General features: G+C 43.1%; 1 long non-coding RNA gene across 4 annotated transcripts in view; it reads left to right on the top strand.

Moving 5' to 3' along the window:
- Positions 1-17226, top strand: part of LOC112656729 (uncharacterized) — a 52808-nt gene that overhangs the window by 27082 nt on the left and 8500 nt on the right. For 2 of the 4 annotated variants that reach the window (XR_003134622.3, XR_007408927.1), the window contains exons 2-4: positions 11144-11262; positions 14370-14537; positions 14913-15150. This is a non-coding gene — a long non-coding RNA (uncharacterized LOC112656729). Of the gene's footprint in view, positions 1-11143; positions 11263-14369; positions 14538-14912; positions 15203-17226 lie in introns of those variants that run through there. The other 2 variants (XR_007408926.1, XR_003134621.3) reach the window with 2 other exon arrangements.

Below are 17226 nucleotides of genomic sequence, written 5' to 3'. Positions count from 1 at the left end.
ATATGTCCTGGGTGGTGCTGGCACAGGGCACGGAACCTCTGCTTTCTGGATGCATTGGCCACTGGGAAGCTGCAGGCTCACCCACATGTGGCCGTAGGGAGTGCTTAAGGAAGGCCTTTGTTCACTCAGAACCTCTGAATAAGCTCATAAAAGAGAAGGCTGGGTTGCCACGGGAGTGGTGGGGGAGGAAGAAAAGAGAGGAATTGATTACTCTGTGTGTAGTGTAGGGACCCAAAGTACTCTTTCTTTGCAAAGGGAAATGACAGAGATTACAGTTAAAAGGATTTAAGTGAGAACTGAGCACCAGGACAAACAGAGAAATGTGCTGGGTTGCTTTCCTGTGGATGTTCTCCAGAAAGGAATAAGCTATATATTTGAGAATCCTAGCTGGAGGCAAGGAAATGAATTCCCTGGCTGTGTATCATACTTATTGGATGTGACAGATTGGAGATGGCCCAGGGCACTGGACCTTGGCATCTTCTAGAATTTCTGCTATGAGTTAGGAATATTTCAGAGATATCTTTTCCTGTAGGTACAACTAGAACCCACAGAGGTTTTTCGGAAGGAAGACTTTGGCCATCCAGAAGGAAGAACATTCTAACGACCAAAGTTGTAGAACAGTGGAAGGGACTGTTTTGTTAGGACAGTAAACTTAGAGCTTATAATTCCTTTTGGTGGAAAGGTTGTTTCATTAGGCCAGTGTTTGTTTACTAATTTATTTCCTTGTCTTTTGAATACCTACTATTTACCAAGTGTGCAGACACAAAAATGAAAAAAGCATAGATATTCTGTGTTTGGGGAGTTCATCGTGTAATGGGAAGGCAGACAGAGAAACAGAGCAATTGCAATTTTGCATTGCAAGGACTATATAGAAGCACCAAGAAAGAGCTATGGAAATGCAGAAGGGGGGAATAAGAAACAGGTCTTACTGAGGCAAGAAGGGAAACCTTCTCAAAAGAGGCAATCTTTCAGCTGGCAGGTGCCTCCTAATCCACTTCCATTCCAATCCAGTCCACATAGGCAAAGAGAATGGATGCAAATATAAGTTCTCTGAAGAGCTAGTTATTCAGATGCAAGTTCATATTTGTGCCCTCAGAGCTGTGTGCCTCGGGATGGAGGAGACATAGATGAATAAAGCCTGGTCTTCAAGGAACGTCCATTCTTCTAGCAGCCTCTCTCCAGGATGTGTGCACCTGGCTCCGGTGTAAAAGGTGGATCAGAGAGAGGGAGTGAATAGAGTGACCACTTGGAAGGGGTGTCAGGGGCAATGGTAGGGAACCCAAGCTTTCATGGGGTGGAAGTGGCATCTAATATGTGGCTGGCCAAGCAAGGACATTAGGATACAGAAAACAAAACATGGGGTCCTCCTATCTCCGGTTCATAGCCCTGGGTAAGAGGTCTATTGAATGCCAGCAGGAAGTTGGGACATGCTTTACTGTTTGCTTATTGCCTGGGTGCAGCAAGAGGTAGGGAGGGTAAGGGTACTGGGTGGAGGGGGGGAGGGGAAGACAAAAGTCATCTCTTTTGTTCTTTCTGTGCTATTGGTACCACTGAGGAACTCAAGCATTCTCCGAGGGAGTATTGGGGTATCAATCAGGTCCAATCATGAGTCAAAACAACTGGTCTGATTTTTACCAGAGGTAATTTACCCCAAACAATTTACCCCAAACAAGTTGGGGTGTTGAGGAGATGAGGAGATGCCAGACCAAAATATTTGCCAAAAGAAGTCAGGTTTTGGCTTCTGAGTTAGTTCATGTAACACCAGCTACTGAAATAAACACAAACTGAAAAATGTATTTTAGCTCAAAGACAATATAATTTTTTTTCTAGCTCTCATAAGTCCAATAACAGTTTTTTTGATCACTGACTGATTCTTTTCTTGGATCCCTGGGCGATTCAGGAACCAAAGTTTCTTCTCTTTTATGGCTCTGTAACTTTAGCACATGGCATCAAGTTTGCATACTCATCTGTATCAAGCCAGCAAAAAAAAAAAAAAAAAGAAAGAACAGGGAATATGTGAAGTTTTCGTGCACCCGGCCTAGAAGTGACACCTGGGGCCCCAGTCCATTGGCTAGAACCTAGGGGGACACATCTAGGTGCCAGGGAGCAGTTAGGGGAATATAGTCTAGTTGTGTGCACAGGAAGAAGGGAGAATGAAGAACTAAACAGCCAGATTCAGCCACAGGTCATAGACAGGTTAGTCTTTCAGCAATCTTACTGATGAATGCTGGCTGAGCCTACCTCATGCCACGGGAGTGTGCAAGGAAGAGGAGTCGGAGAAGGTGGGGAAGACGCAGGAAATAAATGCCCGAAGAAATCATAGTTTATTTTTTGCTTCAGAGCCTTATGTTGCCATGGAGCTTTTGCTTTCAGGGAGGTTCTTCATTTATTTCGATCCTGTTCCTGGGAAGAAGAGGATGGTAGAGAAGATTCTTTCCACCTCTTTTTCCTTTTTTGTTTTCAATTAGTGAAGCAATCCATGCTCACTGACAAGAAGAAAAAACAACAGAATTCAACGAGTATGTATGTTGGAAATATGTTCCTCTCATTTTTTGCTTGTCTCTTGACTTTGTTTATGGCATCTTTTGCAACAAATGTTTTATATTTTAATATTGTAAACTTTATTATTAATTTTTGTTATTTCCCCTTCCCTACTCCTAAGTCATAAACATGTCCTCCCATATTTTCTTCCAATACTTTCATGTGCATATTGTTAAGGTTTTTTAATCCATCTGGATTTTATTTTTGTGAATGACATGGCATAGAAATCTGATTTTATTTATTTTTTGACCAGATGATGAGCTAATTATCTATCCTTTTCCAACTATTTGAAATGATGCTTTTATCATATCTTAATTGCTTCATAATGCCTGATGTATTGGTTTCCTCTTGCTGTTGTAACAAATTACACAAACTTAGTGGCTTGAAACAACACATATTTAATATCTCACAATTAAATATCAGCATCTCAATGGTTTCTTGGGGCTAGAGTTAAGGTGTTGGCAGGGCAGCATTCCATCTGGAGGCTCTAGGGAGAACCTGTTTCCTTACCTTTTCCAGTTGTCCACATTCTTTGGTTCATGGCCTCCTACCATTTTAAAGTCAGTAATGGCCAGTAAAGCCTTTACTTTATTGGTTACTCTGGAACTCACTCTCGGGACACTCTCTTTCACTTTTAGGGACCCTTGTGATTTACAATGAGCCTACCTAGATAATCCAGGATAATCTCCTACTTTATTCAGGGTCAGCTGATTAATCCCATTTGCAACCTAAATTTCCCCCTGCCATGTGTTAAGGGACTGAATCTTGTCTCCCCATAATTTATATGTTGATGCCCTCACCCTGAGTACTTCTGAACATGACTATATCTGGAGATGGGGTCTTTAGAGAGGTAATTAAGGTTAAGTAGGTTGTTTGGGTGGGCCCTGGAATAATCTGCCGGGTGTCTGTAGGGGAACATTTGGACATACAAGGAGACATGAGGGATACATGAATATGGAAGAAAAGACAATATAAAAAGGCAGTAATAGTATGGCCATCTGTAGACCAAAGAGGGAGACCTCAGGGAAGACCAATTTTGCTGACATCTTGAACTTTCAGCCTCCAAAACTGTGAGGAATTACGTTTCTGTTGTTGAAGCCACCTCGTCTGTGGTGCTTTGCTATGGCAGCCCTAGCAAATGAATACACCATTTAATACAACGTATTCATAGGCTCTGGGGATAAAGGCATGGTGGGGGAGGGAAAGGCATCTTTGGAAAGCCATTATTCTTTCTACCACACAATTGATTCATAGGTTTTCTCTTCTGTTGCACTGATCTATTCATTTATTCCTGAGCCAATACTGAATTTTAAACATGGGTAGTGTTATTATAGTTATGTTATCCAATAGGGAGAATTTCCTCTTCTGCACTTTGTTCTCGTTTACTCAGTATTTTCTCAATTGTTCTTTTTTTTTTTTAACATCTTATTTATTTATTCATGAGAGACACAGAGAGAGAGGGAGAGACACAGGCAGAGGGAGAAGCAGTCTCCATGCAGGGAGCCCGATGTAGGACTCGATCCCAGGACCCCGGGGTCACGACCCAAGTCAAAGACAGACGTTCAACTGCTGAGCCCCCCAGGCGCCCCTCAATTGTTCTTCTGCACTTGTTCTTCCCTATCAATTTTAGAATCATCTGGCCAAGTTTCCTGAAAATTGTGATTGCATTAAATTTGCAGATTAATCTGGAACAACTGATATCTTCCCACAAAGACAGTATTTTCCATTTAATTAGATCGTCTGTATGCCTTTCTTCATAATGTTCTTTTACATTTCCTGGTAGTAGGTTTTTCAGAAGTGCTTTATAACTGTCATTGATATCGGAAATAAGTCAGTTCTTCCTCCTTTATGGAAGGAAAACAGGCCCATAGAGTGAAAGGACTTATCCGAGACCACACAGAATCATGAAACTGGTTCTAATGGAATACAAGCCTATGCGTCTAGCCTCCTCCCTGTCCTATCCTTGGCCCTATGGAGCCACTAGGCCAGCTTCCATTAGATCCAGGGTGCAGTATTCTGTTTTTGTTCAATGCTCACGTGTCCATTAGAAAAGTGCTGGGCTGTGCCTGGGAACAGGCTGCCTTTGAGCTTGGGATGGTGGAGAGGTCATGTAAGAGTTCCTCCTGTTTCATAGATGGAAGCATTATCGGGTAGAGGGCGGGTGAGGAGAAGCTTGAGGAGCAAGGAAGGGAGCATCTGTAGAATCACTTACTTCTTAACCCTAGCCCATTAAGCAACTATCATCTGGGAAGGAGTGTGTGCTCATAAAAAGTAATAACAAATAGAGCTCTTATCCACAATTCATAAGAAATAAAAATCCAGTTCCTGCTCACTAGGGAGCAGTAAATAGGCCCCAGAACTCTTCATTAGAATGACTAAAGAGATTAAGAATGATGAAAGAGAAATGTTAGGTTAATTTGACCTTGGAGGAGAATATGTACTATGTCCCAGAGATGCTAAGGGTCAAGGAAGGCAGAAGGAAGTGATGAAAGACTGAGTGTCTCTCAGGTTGGCAAGGCTACCTTCTTTCATGGCCCCAGCTGCAGGAGCAGCAGCAGGTAGCAGAGGTGGCCTTGACCTTGACCATCTACCTGGACACCCTTGGGGCTCCTTTAAGTAGCTGCCTGGTTTGGATTCCCTCAGCCTCTCACATAGCCTTAATCAGGGGTCATGATCCATTGGCTACACTCAAGGATACTGCCTTTGCAAATACTTTGGGGGATTTTCCAAGCAAGTATCTTTCAGCAGCTGCATCTCTAAATGGCTGGTGTCTGAGAAATTGGGGAATATTGCATATTCCCAAACAAAGAGAGGCTTTTGAATTCCCAACTCTAATCTGTACCTGAAGGCCTCAATTTCACAAACCAGGAAATGGAGTTATGAGAAGGAAGTTATTTGAGTCAACATTGTCCATTAATCCTAGAAGTCTTAGAGCGTGGGGCTTCAGAATAGTTCACTCCTAGGATGCGGCCCTTCCCCTCACCCCTGCTAGGCTGGTGGGTCAGATTATGAGCCATGGAAACAACAGAGACTTATATGTCAATAGTGGTAAGTGTGTATGCTTTGGGAAAGAATGTGCAGGAAAAAGGGAAAGGTCCTTTGTATGTTCAGAGGCAGAAGACTGTTGCTCCTCCACTGACACAGAGGAAATGTTCTATCTGGAAACTGAGTATTAGATCATTTGTCTATCCAACCGTTCATTTGTCCATTCATCCATCCAACCATCCATCCATCCATCCATCCATCCATCCATCCATCCATCCAGTATATGTATGCATGCCCTGCACAAGTAGTGTTTGGATGCTATGGAGTCATGAGGTGCTTTGAAGATAAATTTGGAGTTAATCCTAGAGTCAATGAGGAACCATCGAAGATTCTGGGATGGGGGAGTGGTTGAATGTAGGAGCTAGTTTAGGAACAGCAGGGCAGCATAAAGAGAGATCTAAGAGGCAAAGTTCAGGTATAGTCCTCTTACAGGTCTCCCAGGTGAATTTGAATGCATGTCTTTTCTGGTTAGGTTACTGAGCCACATTTGGGTCTTGACTGAAAAGAGATCAGACAAAAATGAGATGGATGTAAAAATTGGCTAGAAACCTGAGAAAACAAGTTCTCTGATGTGGAATTATTTGGGGGATATTCAGCTCAACAGACATTTGCTGGGTACACAGTCCTTGATTCTTCTAGTAAATTTTCTTTCATCTTTCAGCCCAAGGGGCTCTGTGCTTTCTGGTAGGACTGCCAGGGAGGACAGGGCTGAGTATTTGTTGCTCATTTCAAGCCACTCCAACAAATTCGGCAACCTGGTCTATAGAGCAAGTTTGGGAGTTGAGGTTACATTTTGTATGCAGAGAAAAGGGGAGAGTGAAGATAGGGGTTTGCTGGGAAATAGGCACCAAGAACCAACAGGAGGGGCAGTGGGAGAGAGACTGCCTCCGCTGTCTTCAATGAAACCATCACCTGCCCATGCCTCTGTGTGGAGATCCCTGCCTTCTGGAGGATTACGGCAGGGGGTGGAGGAAGGAGCAAGAGATTTAGAGTCACACAGATCTGCTTACCAGCTGTGTGACCTGAGCCTGGCTTGCCTCAAGCTTTCTGAGCCTCAGTTTCTTAACTAGAAAACAAGGATCAGAAGATCACCTGACTCATGGGATTATTTTAAGAACTAAATACAATAATGTATATGAGAATGACTTTGTAGAATGTCAGTCACTGTTTAAAGATTGACTATGAATAATAACAAGAATTTTCCAATGTAATTGCCATTGTCCTTGAATGTAAGCACTTTAACCCTCTTCTGAAAGTCTTCCGTGGTGATGCATCTGAAGGGGCTAATGTCTCATAGCTAAAGGATGACCCTGGCCCCTCCGTATTTACATGTGAGGGCTGTGTTCTTAGCCACACCACAAATCCATGTGTGTAGGGATGAGGCACCCTGCCTTTTTGGGAAAGAACACGGGTTTGTTTTTGTTTTTTGTTGTTGACACTTCATGACCTTGTATTGGTTTTTAAGGTATAATTTATTGTGCCATTACATCTAGTTGAACTTCTCATTTTTGTTTGTTTGTGTGGTTTCATTGCGTCTTGTTTTGTGAATCAAATCTCGAGAAGTAAAACACCACTTCAAATGATTGGAGTAAAGGAAGCAGGGGAGGGCACATGGCCCCCAGTTGAACCTAATGAGATTAGGGGCAGAAGCCCACAACTTTCTGGAAATGTGGTGGCCAGCTTCCACTTTCCCCTTGTCTGGAAGGAAAGCCTCGCTGCTTGTCTGTTGCTAGTACTGGCCTGGGGACATCTTTGCCCTGGGGACAAACTGCCCAAACTTGCTAGTCATCCATCCAGAGTGGCAGGGCCAGGGCTGGGGGCATGTGCCATTGTCCAGAGATGGGAACACGGAGGGTGGAGGGTAAGCAGGGAGAAGTAGTTTTCCTGGCAGCAGGTCCTGCTCCTGGGGGAATGAGGGATGTGAAAATTGTCTGTTTAGTTATAGCTTTTCCTGTTCAGCAACTGATAATCTCCATTTCTGTTGAAGGCACGGATTCAGTTAATGCTGAGGCTTTTTGCCTGTTAAATTGTTAAAATGCAAAACGACAACCTCTTTGCTGGTTAAGGATATTTATTTCAAGTCCTAAATCAATTTCAGTCTTCCTCTCTCTTTCTCTCACCACTTTTCTCCTCCTAGTGCACTCCTCCCCTGTGGAACTTGGGAAAATCCAATTTCCTTCCTGCCTTAATCTCTCTCCAGCATTTGCACTGGCTCTGCTCTGCCCGCACCTGCTCCTTCCAGCTGTGAGATTCCTTTTGGTAAAATACTTTGTGTCCTGCCAAGTTGTCGATAGACAAGACCCCCATGGCTGCTTCCTGGCTCTCTTAATGAACACAGTTGTTCTGTTCCCCCAAGTCCCCAGGAGCTCCCTGCTTCAATCTATTAGCCTGTGGTGGTTTCCACATTTAGAGTGAGACCCCTGTCCTGGGCCCCCAAGAGCCTGCTCTTGACTGAGGCAAGAATTTGAAATCTAGCACTCCCTGTGCTGGTACTAAGTAAGTGCTTTGAGTTTTACAGCCCTAACTCCTGTATCACAGGAATGTCAGGCTAAACAGAGACTCCAGAGCTGCCGTCTCCCCAGCCTTGGGGCTGCACTATCATTATTAATGACAGCAATCACCACCCAGAACTCAGGTCATAAATAATAAGTGTCTTTCAGCAGTCACAAGAATGGCTGCAAACATTCATCATCTACACACCTCTCAAAATAGCCATGGGAATGAACAGCAGAACTGTTATGGCCAATTTCTATCTCTATGTCAATGCTAACAACTTAGTTTTATTTAAAAAGAAGTCCAAAGCAGCATGAACTTCGGATGACAGTAATAGATACTCGCCAGAAAAGGATTCTATGGCTGAAGTTGGGAAAACTCTTTGCTATAGGAAAAAGTTAAATAGATTTCTTTATAGAAAGGCTTTAATATTCTTAATGTGCACGGGGCATCTCCAAAAGAGGTAAGTTGTGTTTCCCCAAAGTATTCGACCTTAACTTTTTTTCCTCTCTTGGCATACCATGTTACATCTTGCAGAACACTATTGGACAGTGTGCTGGAAAGGTTTAATAACTGGCTCTCCGGGAATGTTGGGGAAAGCCCTAATTAGGAATGTTTGCTGACTTCTGTGGGGTAAATACTCCCACCATAGCTGATTTCAAGCTACCCACATGAAACAGGAGTTGGGATGAGGTGCACACAATCTGCATTCTGAGCTGCTGTGAGTTGGTGCCACCTGGCTCGAGCCTACCCTTCTGGCCATTGGGAATGGGGGACGTGACTGGTGTCGGTCTCCTGAGGCAGCAGGAAGAGAATACGAAAGTCCGAGTCCACTGATTTTTTTGCTCACTGCTCTAATCAATGATCTGAGGGGACCTTCTCTGCTTGAGACCAGCTGATGATGGACGTTGGGTTCTTTGATGTACTTTCCTGGCCCTCCGATCTGATACTGAGAGCTACTCCAAGGCAGATCTGTCTTTGCTACAACTTGACTGGACTCCCCAAGGATCGATGCATCGGCGTCTGTCCACTCTCTGGACAGCTCTGTGACATCCTACTCAGTTGGAGTCAGAAAAACCTTCCTGACCAACTTCCCTGCCAATACTTGGAGAACTTCCTTTGACCTCGACCAGAAGGTTAGATGGTATTGTTGGACAGAATTCACATAAGTCATCTGATAACAGAAAGCAGTCGATTAGATTTATATCTCAACAGCATTTGGCATAGCGGAGCACTTTTTTCCTTTTTAATCATTTTCTTCTAGATTCCAAGATGACACACTCTCTCCTAGTTCCTCTCCTGCCTCTCTAGCCACTTCTGCTTTCTTGGCTTCTTCACTTTGCATCTAAATGCTTGGGTTCCTTCATCCTAGTTTCTTTTCCCCTTACTCCCTTCCATTGTCCTCTCTCAGATGATCTAATCCATTCTCGTGGATTTAAATGCCATCATTATTCTAACTCCCAAATTTATAATTTGAAACTAGACTTTTGGGATCCCTGGGTGGCACAGCGGTTTGGCGCCTGCCTTTGGCCCGGGGCGCGATCCTGGAGACCCGGGATCGAATCCCACGTCGGGCTCCCTGCATGGAGCCTGCTTCTCCCTCTGCCTGTGTCTCTGCCTCTCTGTCTCTCTCTGTGTGGCTATCATGAATAAATAAATAAAATCTTTAAAAAAAAAAAAAGAAACTAGACTTTTTCTCTGAGATCCAGATTTATATAACTGACAGCCTACCTGGCTTTTCTATCTGAATACTTATAAATTTCTCAACTTTAACTTGTACAGAAAGGAACTCATTGTCCTCCCCACCCTGTTTCTCTATCAACGTTCTTGATCTCAATAAATAGCATTGCCTTCAATCTAGCTGCCTAAGCCTGAAATCTAGAATCATTCTTTTTTTTTTTTTTTTTTTCTTAAGATTTATTTATTTATTTATGAGAGACAGAGAGAGAAAGAGGCAGAGACATAGGCAGAGGGAGAAGCATGCTCCTTGCAGGGAGCCTGATTTCCTATATTCAATCTCACAGTTTGAAGGAATGAATTTCCCTCTACTTTTTTCCTTTTATCCTGAGAGTCATTCATTGTCTTATATTATACTGGAGCCCTGAAACTATTTACTGGGTCTATGCTCTACTCCTTTAACTTATTAAAAGAAGGATCTTGGAGAGGTGTGTTTCAGCTGAATTACTCATAATTAGATTTTCTTTGGATGCCTCTCCAGCTCCGGAGGTTACCAACCTCCCCCAAGTGTCTTCCCTGTCATAGATCCCAAAATGGGTATCTCTGTTCAATGGATTCCAGTAAGCCTAGGCTTCTTTCACATTTTCCTTATATTCAGTTTTTCTCTGGTGGCCTTTGCCAACTCATGCAACCCTCACTCCCAAATACAGATGGAGGTCTAGTAGGACAAGGTACCTTGGAAAAATTCAGGTAAAATAAGGTATATATTTTGAGAAACACTGTTTTTTTTTTTTTTTTTTCTTTTCTTTCTCTCACGACTGTTTCTAGGGTGTTTTTGGTTTTATGGTGATTTCCTGTGGATCCCAGTCTCACTTTGGGAAGTAGGGAATGCCAAGGACTTTCTCCTCATTTTAAGATAGAGAACTGAGGCTCAAGTTGTGACAGGACAAATTCAAGATCATGTAGACAAAGTGACAGAGTCATGTGGTTCCTTTGACCTCATTTCTGGCAGGTAGAAATATAGGCCAAAGCTCAGGTTTCCTCAAGAATCTGCTGTGATGAGGGATGGGCATAAGGCAGGGCATGTACAGGTTCAGTGGGGACTTATGCTTGTACAACAAGTGAGGGGCATGCTTTGGGAAGAGTGATACAATTCCACACAAGTGAACATTTATCTAGAATGAGAAAAAGAATCACAACTCATTATAAATTCAAAAATGCTTACAGAACACCACGAGTACCATGGTATCCAGAAAATAACATTTATGACTTTATTAACATACTTACCCCTATGATCCTTTTTTTCTACATTGTTGGATGCATACCTTTTCATTATTTTCTTTTAATATGTCACAATTTGGTAATATTTTCTTTATTTTATTTAAAGTAGGTTCCATGTCCAGCATGGAGCCCAACACAGGGCTTGAACTCACCACCTTGAGATCAAGACCTGAGCTGAGATCAAGAGTTGGACACTTAACCGACTGAGCCACCCAAAACCCCATGGTAATATTTTCTACAGTGAGAATACAAAGATAATTTAGTTTTTTTTATAAAGTCGATTATAATTAGCTTTTTAATTATTGGTCATTTGTACATTTTCTCTCTGTTTTAGAACTTGTTATTGGTGATGTCATGTAATTTTCAGGGTTTTCTAATCCTGAATTTGGGAACACCTCAATAACTTCTCTGTCATGTATGAGCTATAAGATTTAAGGCATTTCAAATTTTCTTTCTTTGTTGAGATTTAAAAATTCTACTGGTGGTAAAATACATATAACATGAAACTTACCATCTTAACCATTTTTAAGTGTACCATTCAATAGCATTAAGTGCAATGATCTTATTGTGCAACCAATTTCAGAATATTTTCCAGCTTTGGAAAACTGAAACTTTTTTTTTTTTTTAATTTTTTTTATTTATTTATGATAGTCACAGAGAGAGAGAGAGAGAGAGAAGGCAGAGACGCAGGCAGAGGGAGAAGCAGGCTCCATGCACCGGGAGCCCGACGTGGGATTCGATCCTGGGTCTCCAGGATTGCGCCCTGGGCCAAAGGCAGGCGCCAAACCGCTGCGCCACCCAGGGATCCCGGAAAACTGAAACTTTGAATCCATTTCCCCCTCTCCTGGCTCCTGGAAGCCACTAGTCTACCTCCTATCTCTATGAATCTCTCTTGAGTACCTCGTGTAAGTGAAATCGTATAGGCTTTGTCTTTTCGTGACTAGCTTATTTCACTTAACATAGTATCTTCAAGGTTCATCCATGCTGTAGCATGTGTCAGAATTTCCTTCTTCTTTAAGGCCGAATAATATTCTACTGTACATATAAACCATATTTTGTTCACCCATTCATCCACTGATGTACAGTTGGGTTGTTTCTACCCATTGGCTATTGTGATGAACATGGGAGGACAAATATCTCTTTAAGATCCTGCTTTCAGTTTTTTTTTTTCTTGCTTTCAGTTTTTTGTGCATATACCCAGGAGTGGAATTGCTGGGTAATATGTTAATTAATTAATTTATTTTTATGTTAATTTATTTTAAATTTTTTGAGAGACCACCATTTGTAACTTGAAGTTTTTCACAGCAGCTATACCACTTTGTGTTTCCAATTTTTCCACATCCTTGCTGATACTTGTTATTAGTTAATTAATTAATTAGTTAATTTATTTGACAGTAGCCATCCTCTGGGTATGAGGTGGTATCTCAATGTGGTTTGGATTTGTATTTCCCTAATGATGAGCAGTGTTGAGCATCTTTTCATGTGCTTATTGGCCATCTGTATTATCTTTTTTTTTTTTTTTTGGAGATGTTATTCAACTCCTTTGCCCATTTTTTAATCGTATTCTTGTTTTGTTGTTTTTGGTGTTGATCAAGCTTTCTTGAGCAGCGACTAATTTTAAATGCCTCTTGAATTAATTGTGCTCATCAACCAATTTCCCTTTCATAGTGTTTTTTGTAGTATCATCTTGTGAGTTTTGTTATGTTTTTAGTGCCAAGACAGCTAGCAAGAGATTAAACTCTTTTTTCCAATATATTTATATAACTTTCTTCTCTTTTAAAATTGAACTACCTACCAATCCAACAGTCTGTTACTCCTATTTCAAATATATCTCTATTAATGAATTGCAGCTTTTGGAACCATCAAAAATTTTTTGGTACAATTCACTTATTGGTGTCAGAGTAATCTCTTGATTTCTTGTAGGAATCTATGAAAACTAATTTTTATTATATAAGATGTTTATGGTTTTAAAGGTAAAGTTATCAAGTGTACTCCTGGTAAAAGAACACTTCTTTTTCATCTAGAAACTGATAAGAACTGGATCTTCCACTTATAATTCTATGCTTTTGATGCCAGAATAATTTTCCACAGCCTAGCTCTGGCTTCTTATATTTCAAACTTGAATTTTTCTAAATTATACAAATACTTCTAATTCTAAGGCCATAGGGATACATTTATGTCATCATAGGCTCTCCGGCCTGGCACCTTTATGCCATGACACTGGATGAGTCAGTAGAGTGCATATATAGGAGTGTTTCTGGAAGCCATTCCTACAGTGGGACAGCTGGAACTAAGAAAAGGAGAAACTGTGAACCACATAAAAATATCCCACAAAACCCAAACTAAATGTACCCTAAATTCAACTCTTTTACACTGTTGGTGGGAATGCAAGCTGATACAACCACTCTGGAAAACAGTATGGAGGTTCCTCAAGAAGTTAAAAATAGAGCTACCCTATGGCCCAGCAATTACACTACTGGGTATTTACTGCAAAGGTACAGGTGTAGTGAAACAAAGGGGCAACTGCACCTCAATGTTCAGAGCAGCAATGTGCACAGTAGCCAAACTGTGGAAGGAGCCAAGCTGTCCATAGACAGATGAATGGATAAAGAAGATGTGGTACATGTATACACAACGGAATATTACTCAGCCATCAGGAAGGATGAATACCTACCGTTTACATCGATGTGGTTGGAACTGGAAGGTTTTATGCTAAGTGAAATAAGTCAATCATAGAAAGACAATTATCATATGGTTTCACTCATATGTGAATATAAGAAATAGTACAGAGGATCATAGGGGAAGGGAGGGAAAACTGAATGGGGAAAAAATCAGAGAAGGAGATAAACCATGACTCTTAACTCTGGGAAACAGACTGAGGGTTGCTGAAGGGGAGGTGGGTGGGGGGAATGGGGTGATGGGCATGAAGGAGGGCACATGATATGATGAGCACTGGGTATTACACGCAACTGATGAATTTTTGAAAACTATATCTGAAATTAATAATGTAATATATGTAGGCTAATTGGACTTAAATAAAAAAAAAATCCCCCCAATACCAACACCACCTAACATTAGAGGATGTGTAGGTGTGGGGAAGTCAGAATGGAAAGAAACAACGCTCTTAATTGATTATAATTCATATACCCTTCTTTTGCAAATTTTGCTCTAAAGAAAAAGAAAAAGGAAAGTCTACCACATAAACAATCTCTAGGACTGTTTCTAGGCCCTTGAAATTGACCTGTGTAAGCGAGGGCCCTGCTTCACCTTCATGAACTTCAGGATAATCTGGTCTGGATGCAGGGTGGATAAGTGGAGTCCTTGTTTTTCAGGTGGCGTGAGATGAGGAATGATCCTGCCAATTCTCATCTGGAGGACCCAGGGTCCCAATTCGGGACCCAGCACATTTCCTAGTCTTCCCTTCCTTCCTCTTTAATCACACACCACATGCTCTGTGTTTCTGGAATGGCCCATTTTGGCTGGGGACTATGGATTTCCTGGTAAGATGTCAGCAAGCTGTGATATTTTTATTTTACTGTCCCACCATTCTTCACCTACAACAAATGTCGCCTTAATTGCTTCAGCATGAGCCCCGGCTGACATTCCCCATTCCTAAGGGTCTCTCAGTCCCAACCTCACAGTAAACTCAAGACATCCGAATGGTGCTGCCAGACGTGGCAGCTGGAATCCAGACATCACGGCCTATTTGAGCAATTAGCTGAGCTCCCATCCCGGGCTGGCCTCATTAGGGGTATCCAGATGTCCACTGCTAGAGTTGCCTTCCATCCCCGGGGGCAGGCTGTCTCCCCAGGTGAGGCCAAACCAGTGTCTGTGGGAGGCATGTCAGAGCTCCAAGAGCCCTTTCTCATTTTCAGGGCTGCTAATTGAAGTGGGGTGGGAATGGCGGAGGCACTGGCCATGGCTGCTGGTCCCCGAGGCTCTCTGTTTCCCCGGCATAATCACTGTCTGCACAGAGCTCTCCCCATCTGGGGGCAAGCCCAGCTGCCACAGCTCAATCGGTTGTGAAGGGTGTTCAGGCCCAGTCATGCTGTTCGTCCGCAGCTCGGCTCCCACCATGACTAAATGGGAACATCTGGAAAAGGGCAGGGCAGGGCTGGGGTGAGGAGCATAAGGGCAGGGGAGGATTAAAACTGCTCTGTCTTTATGGGAAGATTTTCTGTGGTAATGTGCGCCTCTTCTTTCCCATGTGGTGGGAGGTGGGGAAAAGAGAATTTCATCCTAGAACGACCTGACAGGGGGCCCAGCCAGAGACACCAGCTGTTGTCAGGGCCACCAATGCACTCTGCATTGGAGCTCGTTCTTATCACAGTCTGTGTGAATGGCGCCCCCGGGGGTGTGGGGGAGCGTGACACGTGTGACCATAATGCACAAGCCCTGCCAGTTAGACCATGGGCCTTGGCTTGGCTGTTCCCAGAGGCAGAGCCTGAGGTAAGGATTTAAGCACAAGTCCTTTATTTGGGAAGTGATGCCAGGAAACACCAGGGGGGAGTGTGAAAATGAAGTGGGGAAGGCAAAGAAGAAAGCTGTGTTGGGTTTCAGTTGACCAACCATCCTGTTTGCCCAGGACTGAGGGGTTCCCTTGGGAAATGGGACTTCCAATGCTAAACAGGGAGGGTCTCAGGAAAACTGGGACAGGGTTGGTCACCTAGCTGTGTTAGTCAGTAGGTTACTCCTGCAGGCAACTGGGCCCAATCAAATTCATGGGGATGGATGACGGTGTAGACCCTGCCTTTAGATTGTAGACAAAGGAAGGCAAACAAGTGGGCCTGCTTATCCACGAACTCTGATCTGTCATCTATTGAGGGCTGCTCCCGAAGATGTCAGTTCTGTGATGACTCTGGCCTGCCTGCTCTGAAACAAGCATGATGCCATGGCCAGAGAAAGAAAAGAAACCCAGAAAAGAAGACAACACTAATCCTGCCTTCAAACAGCCTGGTGTTATAAGAAAGCAATCTTAGGGCTGAAGAGGTCCCTTCTGAAATGTGATTTTTCCCACAGACCTTTCTTCTCTGCAGGTGTAATTTTATCACAGATCTCCATTCCAGTCCCTTCTGGGTTCTTCTGCCCATATCTCCCTATACTCCTGGGAAGCTGGCCTTCAAGGTAAAGGATGTGACATGAGGTGTGACAGCAGTGGCAGCTGGTAGTGAGTGTTGCTTTGCATGGCGGGTGAAAGAGCCAGGTTTGACTCCTGCAGAGGCCACACACAGCGGATGTATCTGTCATAATGGGAATCCCAATTGTTTTATAATCTGTGCTCTCAGCTGGGGGTGGATTGGCCTCCCTGATAGGGAGACTAATGCACCCTCCCCCACCCTGTAGATGCCCCTGCCAGACCTCTGGAACCTGTGGATAGTTTGTATTACATGGCAAAGGGGAATTAAAGTTGTAGATGGAATTAGGGTTGTTAATCAGCTGACCTTAAAATAGGGAGATTAACCTGGATTATCCGAGTGGGCCCAGTGTAATCATAAGTGTCCTTAAAAGTGGAAGAGAGAGGCATAAGAGGAGAGTTGGAGAGGAATAGGTGCCTATGGAGGAGATGATGAAGAGCTGCAATGTTGCTGGCTATGCAGACAGAGAAAGGGGACTGCATGCATCGCCTGTGGAAGCTGGAAAAGGCAAGGAAAAGGATTCTCCCCTAGAGCCTCCAGGAAGCAGCACAGGGCCTTCGATACCTTGATCTGAGCCTGGGGAGATCCGTGTTGGACTTCTACCTTTGGGACCTGTAAAACACTACATTTATGTTGTTGTAAACTACTAAATTTGTGGCGATTCGTTACCAGAACACTTATACCAGGACCCTGGTACAAGCTCTCTTTGTTCTGTTTTACTCACTCATGCTTCCAAGTTAGAGTTCATTTAAACTTAGAGTTCCAGGGCAGAAAACCTAAAAACCAATGAATCAGACCAATGCAGTCCCCGCCTTCTCAGAGTTGACAGTCTCTGACTGTTGTGGGGGAAACTGAGAATCAGAAAGGCTCATGCAGTGGGATAAAGAAGTTTCTAGGAACGGGATTCCTAGTCCGCCTGGGAATAACTATGGCTTTCTGGTATTGAGGCCTGTCTTCAAGGTTTGAGGTTGGTTTCACACAGCAATGACTTCACAGGCCCTCTTCATAGGGCCCTGGAAATGTTTGTGGAATGTAATTGAGTTGAGTTGAATTT

This window comes from Canis lupus, chromosome 37 (genome assembly GCF_003254725.2).
Source record: "Canis lupus dingo isolate Sandy chromosome 37, ASM325472v2, whole genome shotgun sequence".
Taxonomy (NCBI): domain Eukaryota; kingdom Metazoa; phylum Chordata; class Mammalia; order Carnivora; family Canidae; genus Canis; species Canis lupus.
The sequence above is the reverse complement of the archived record's forward strand: the minus strand, read 5'-3'. Positions and strand labels throughout refer to the sequence as shown.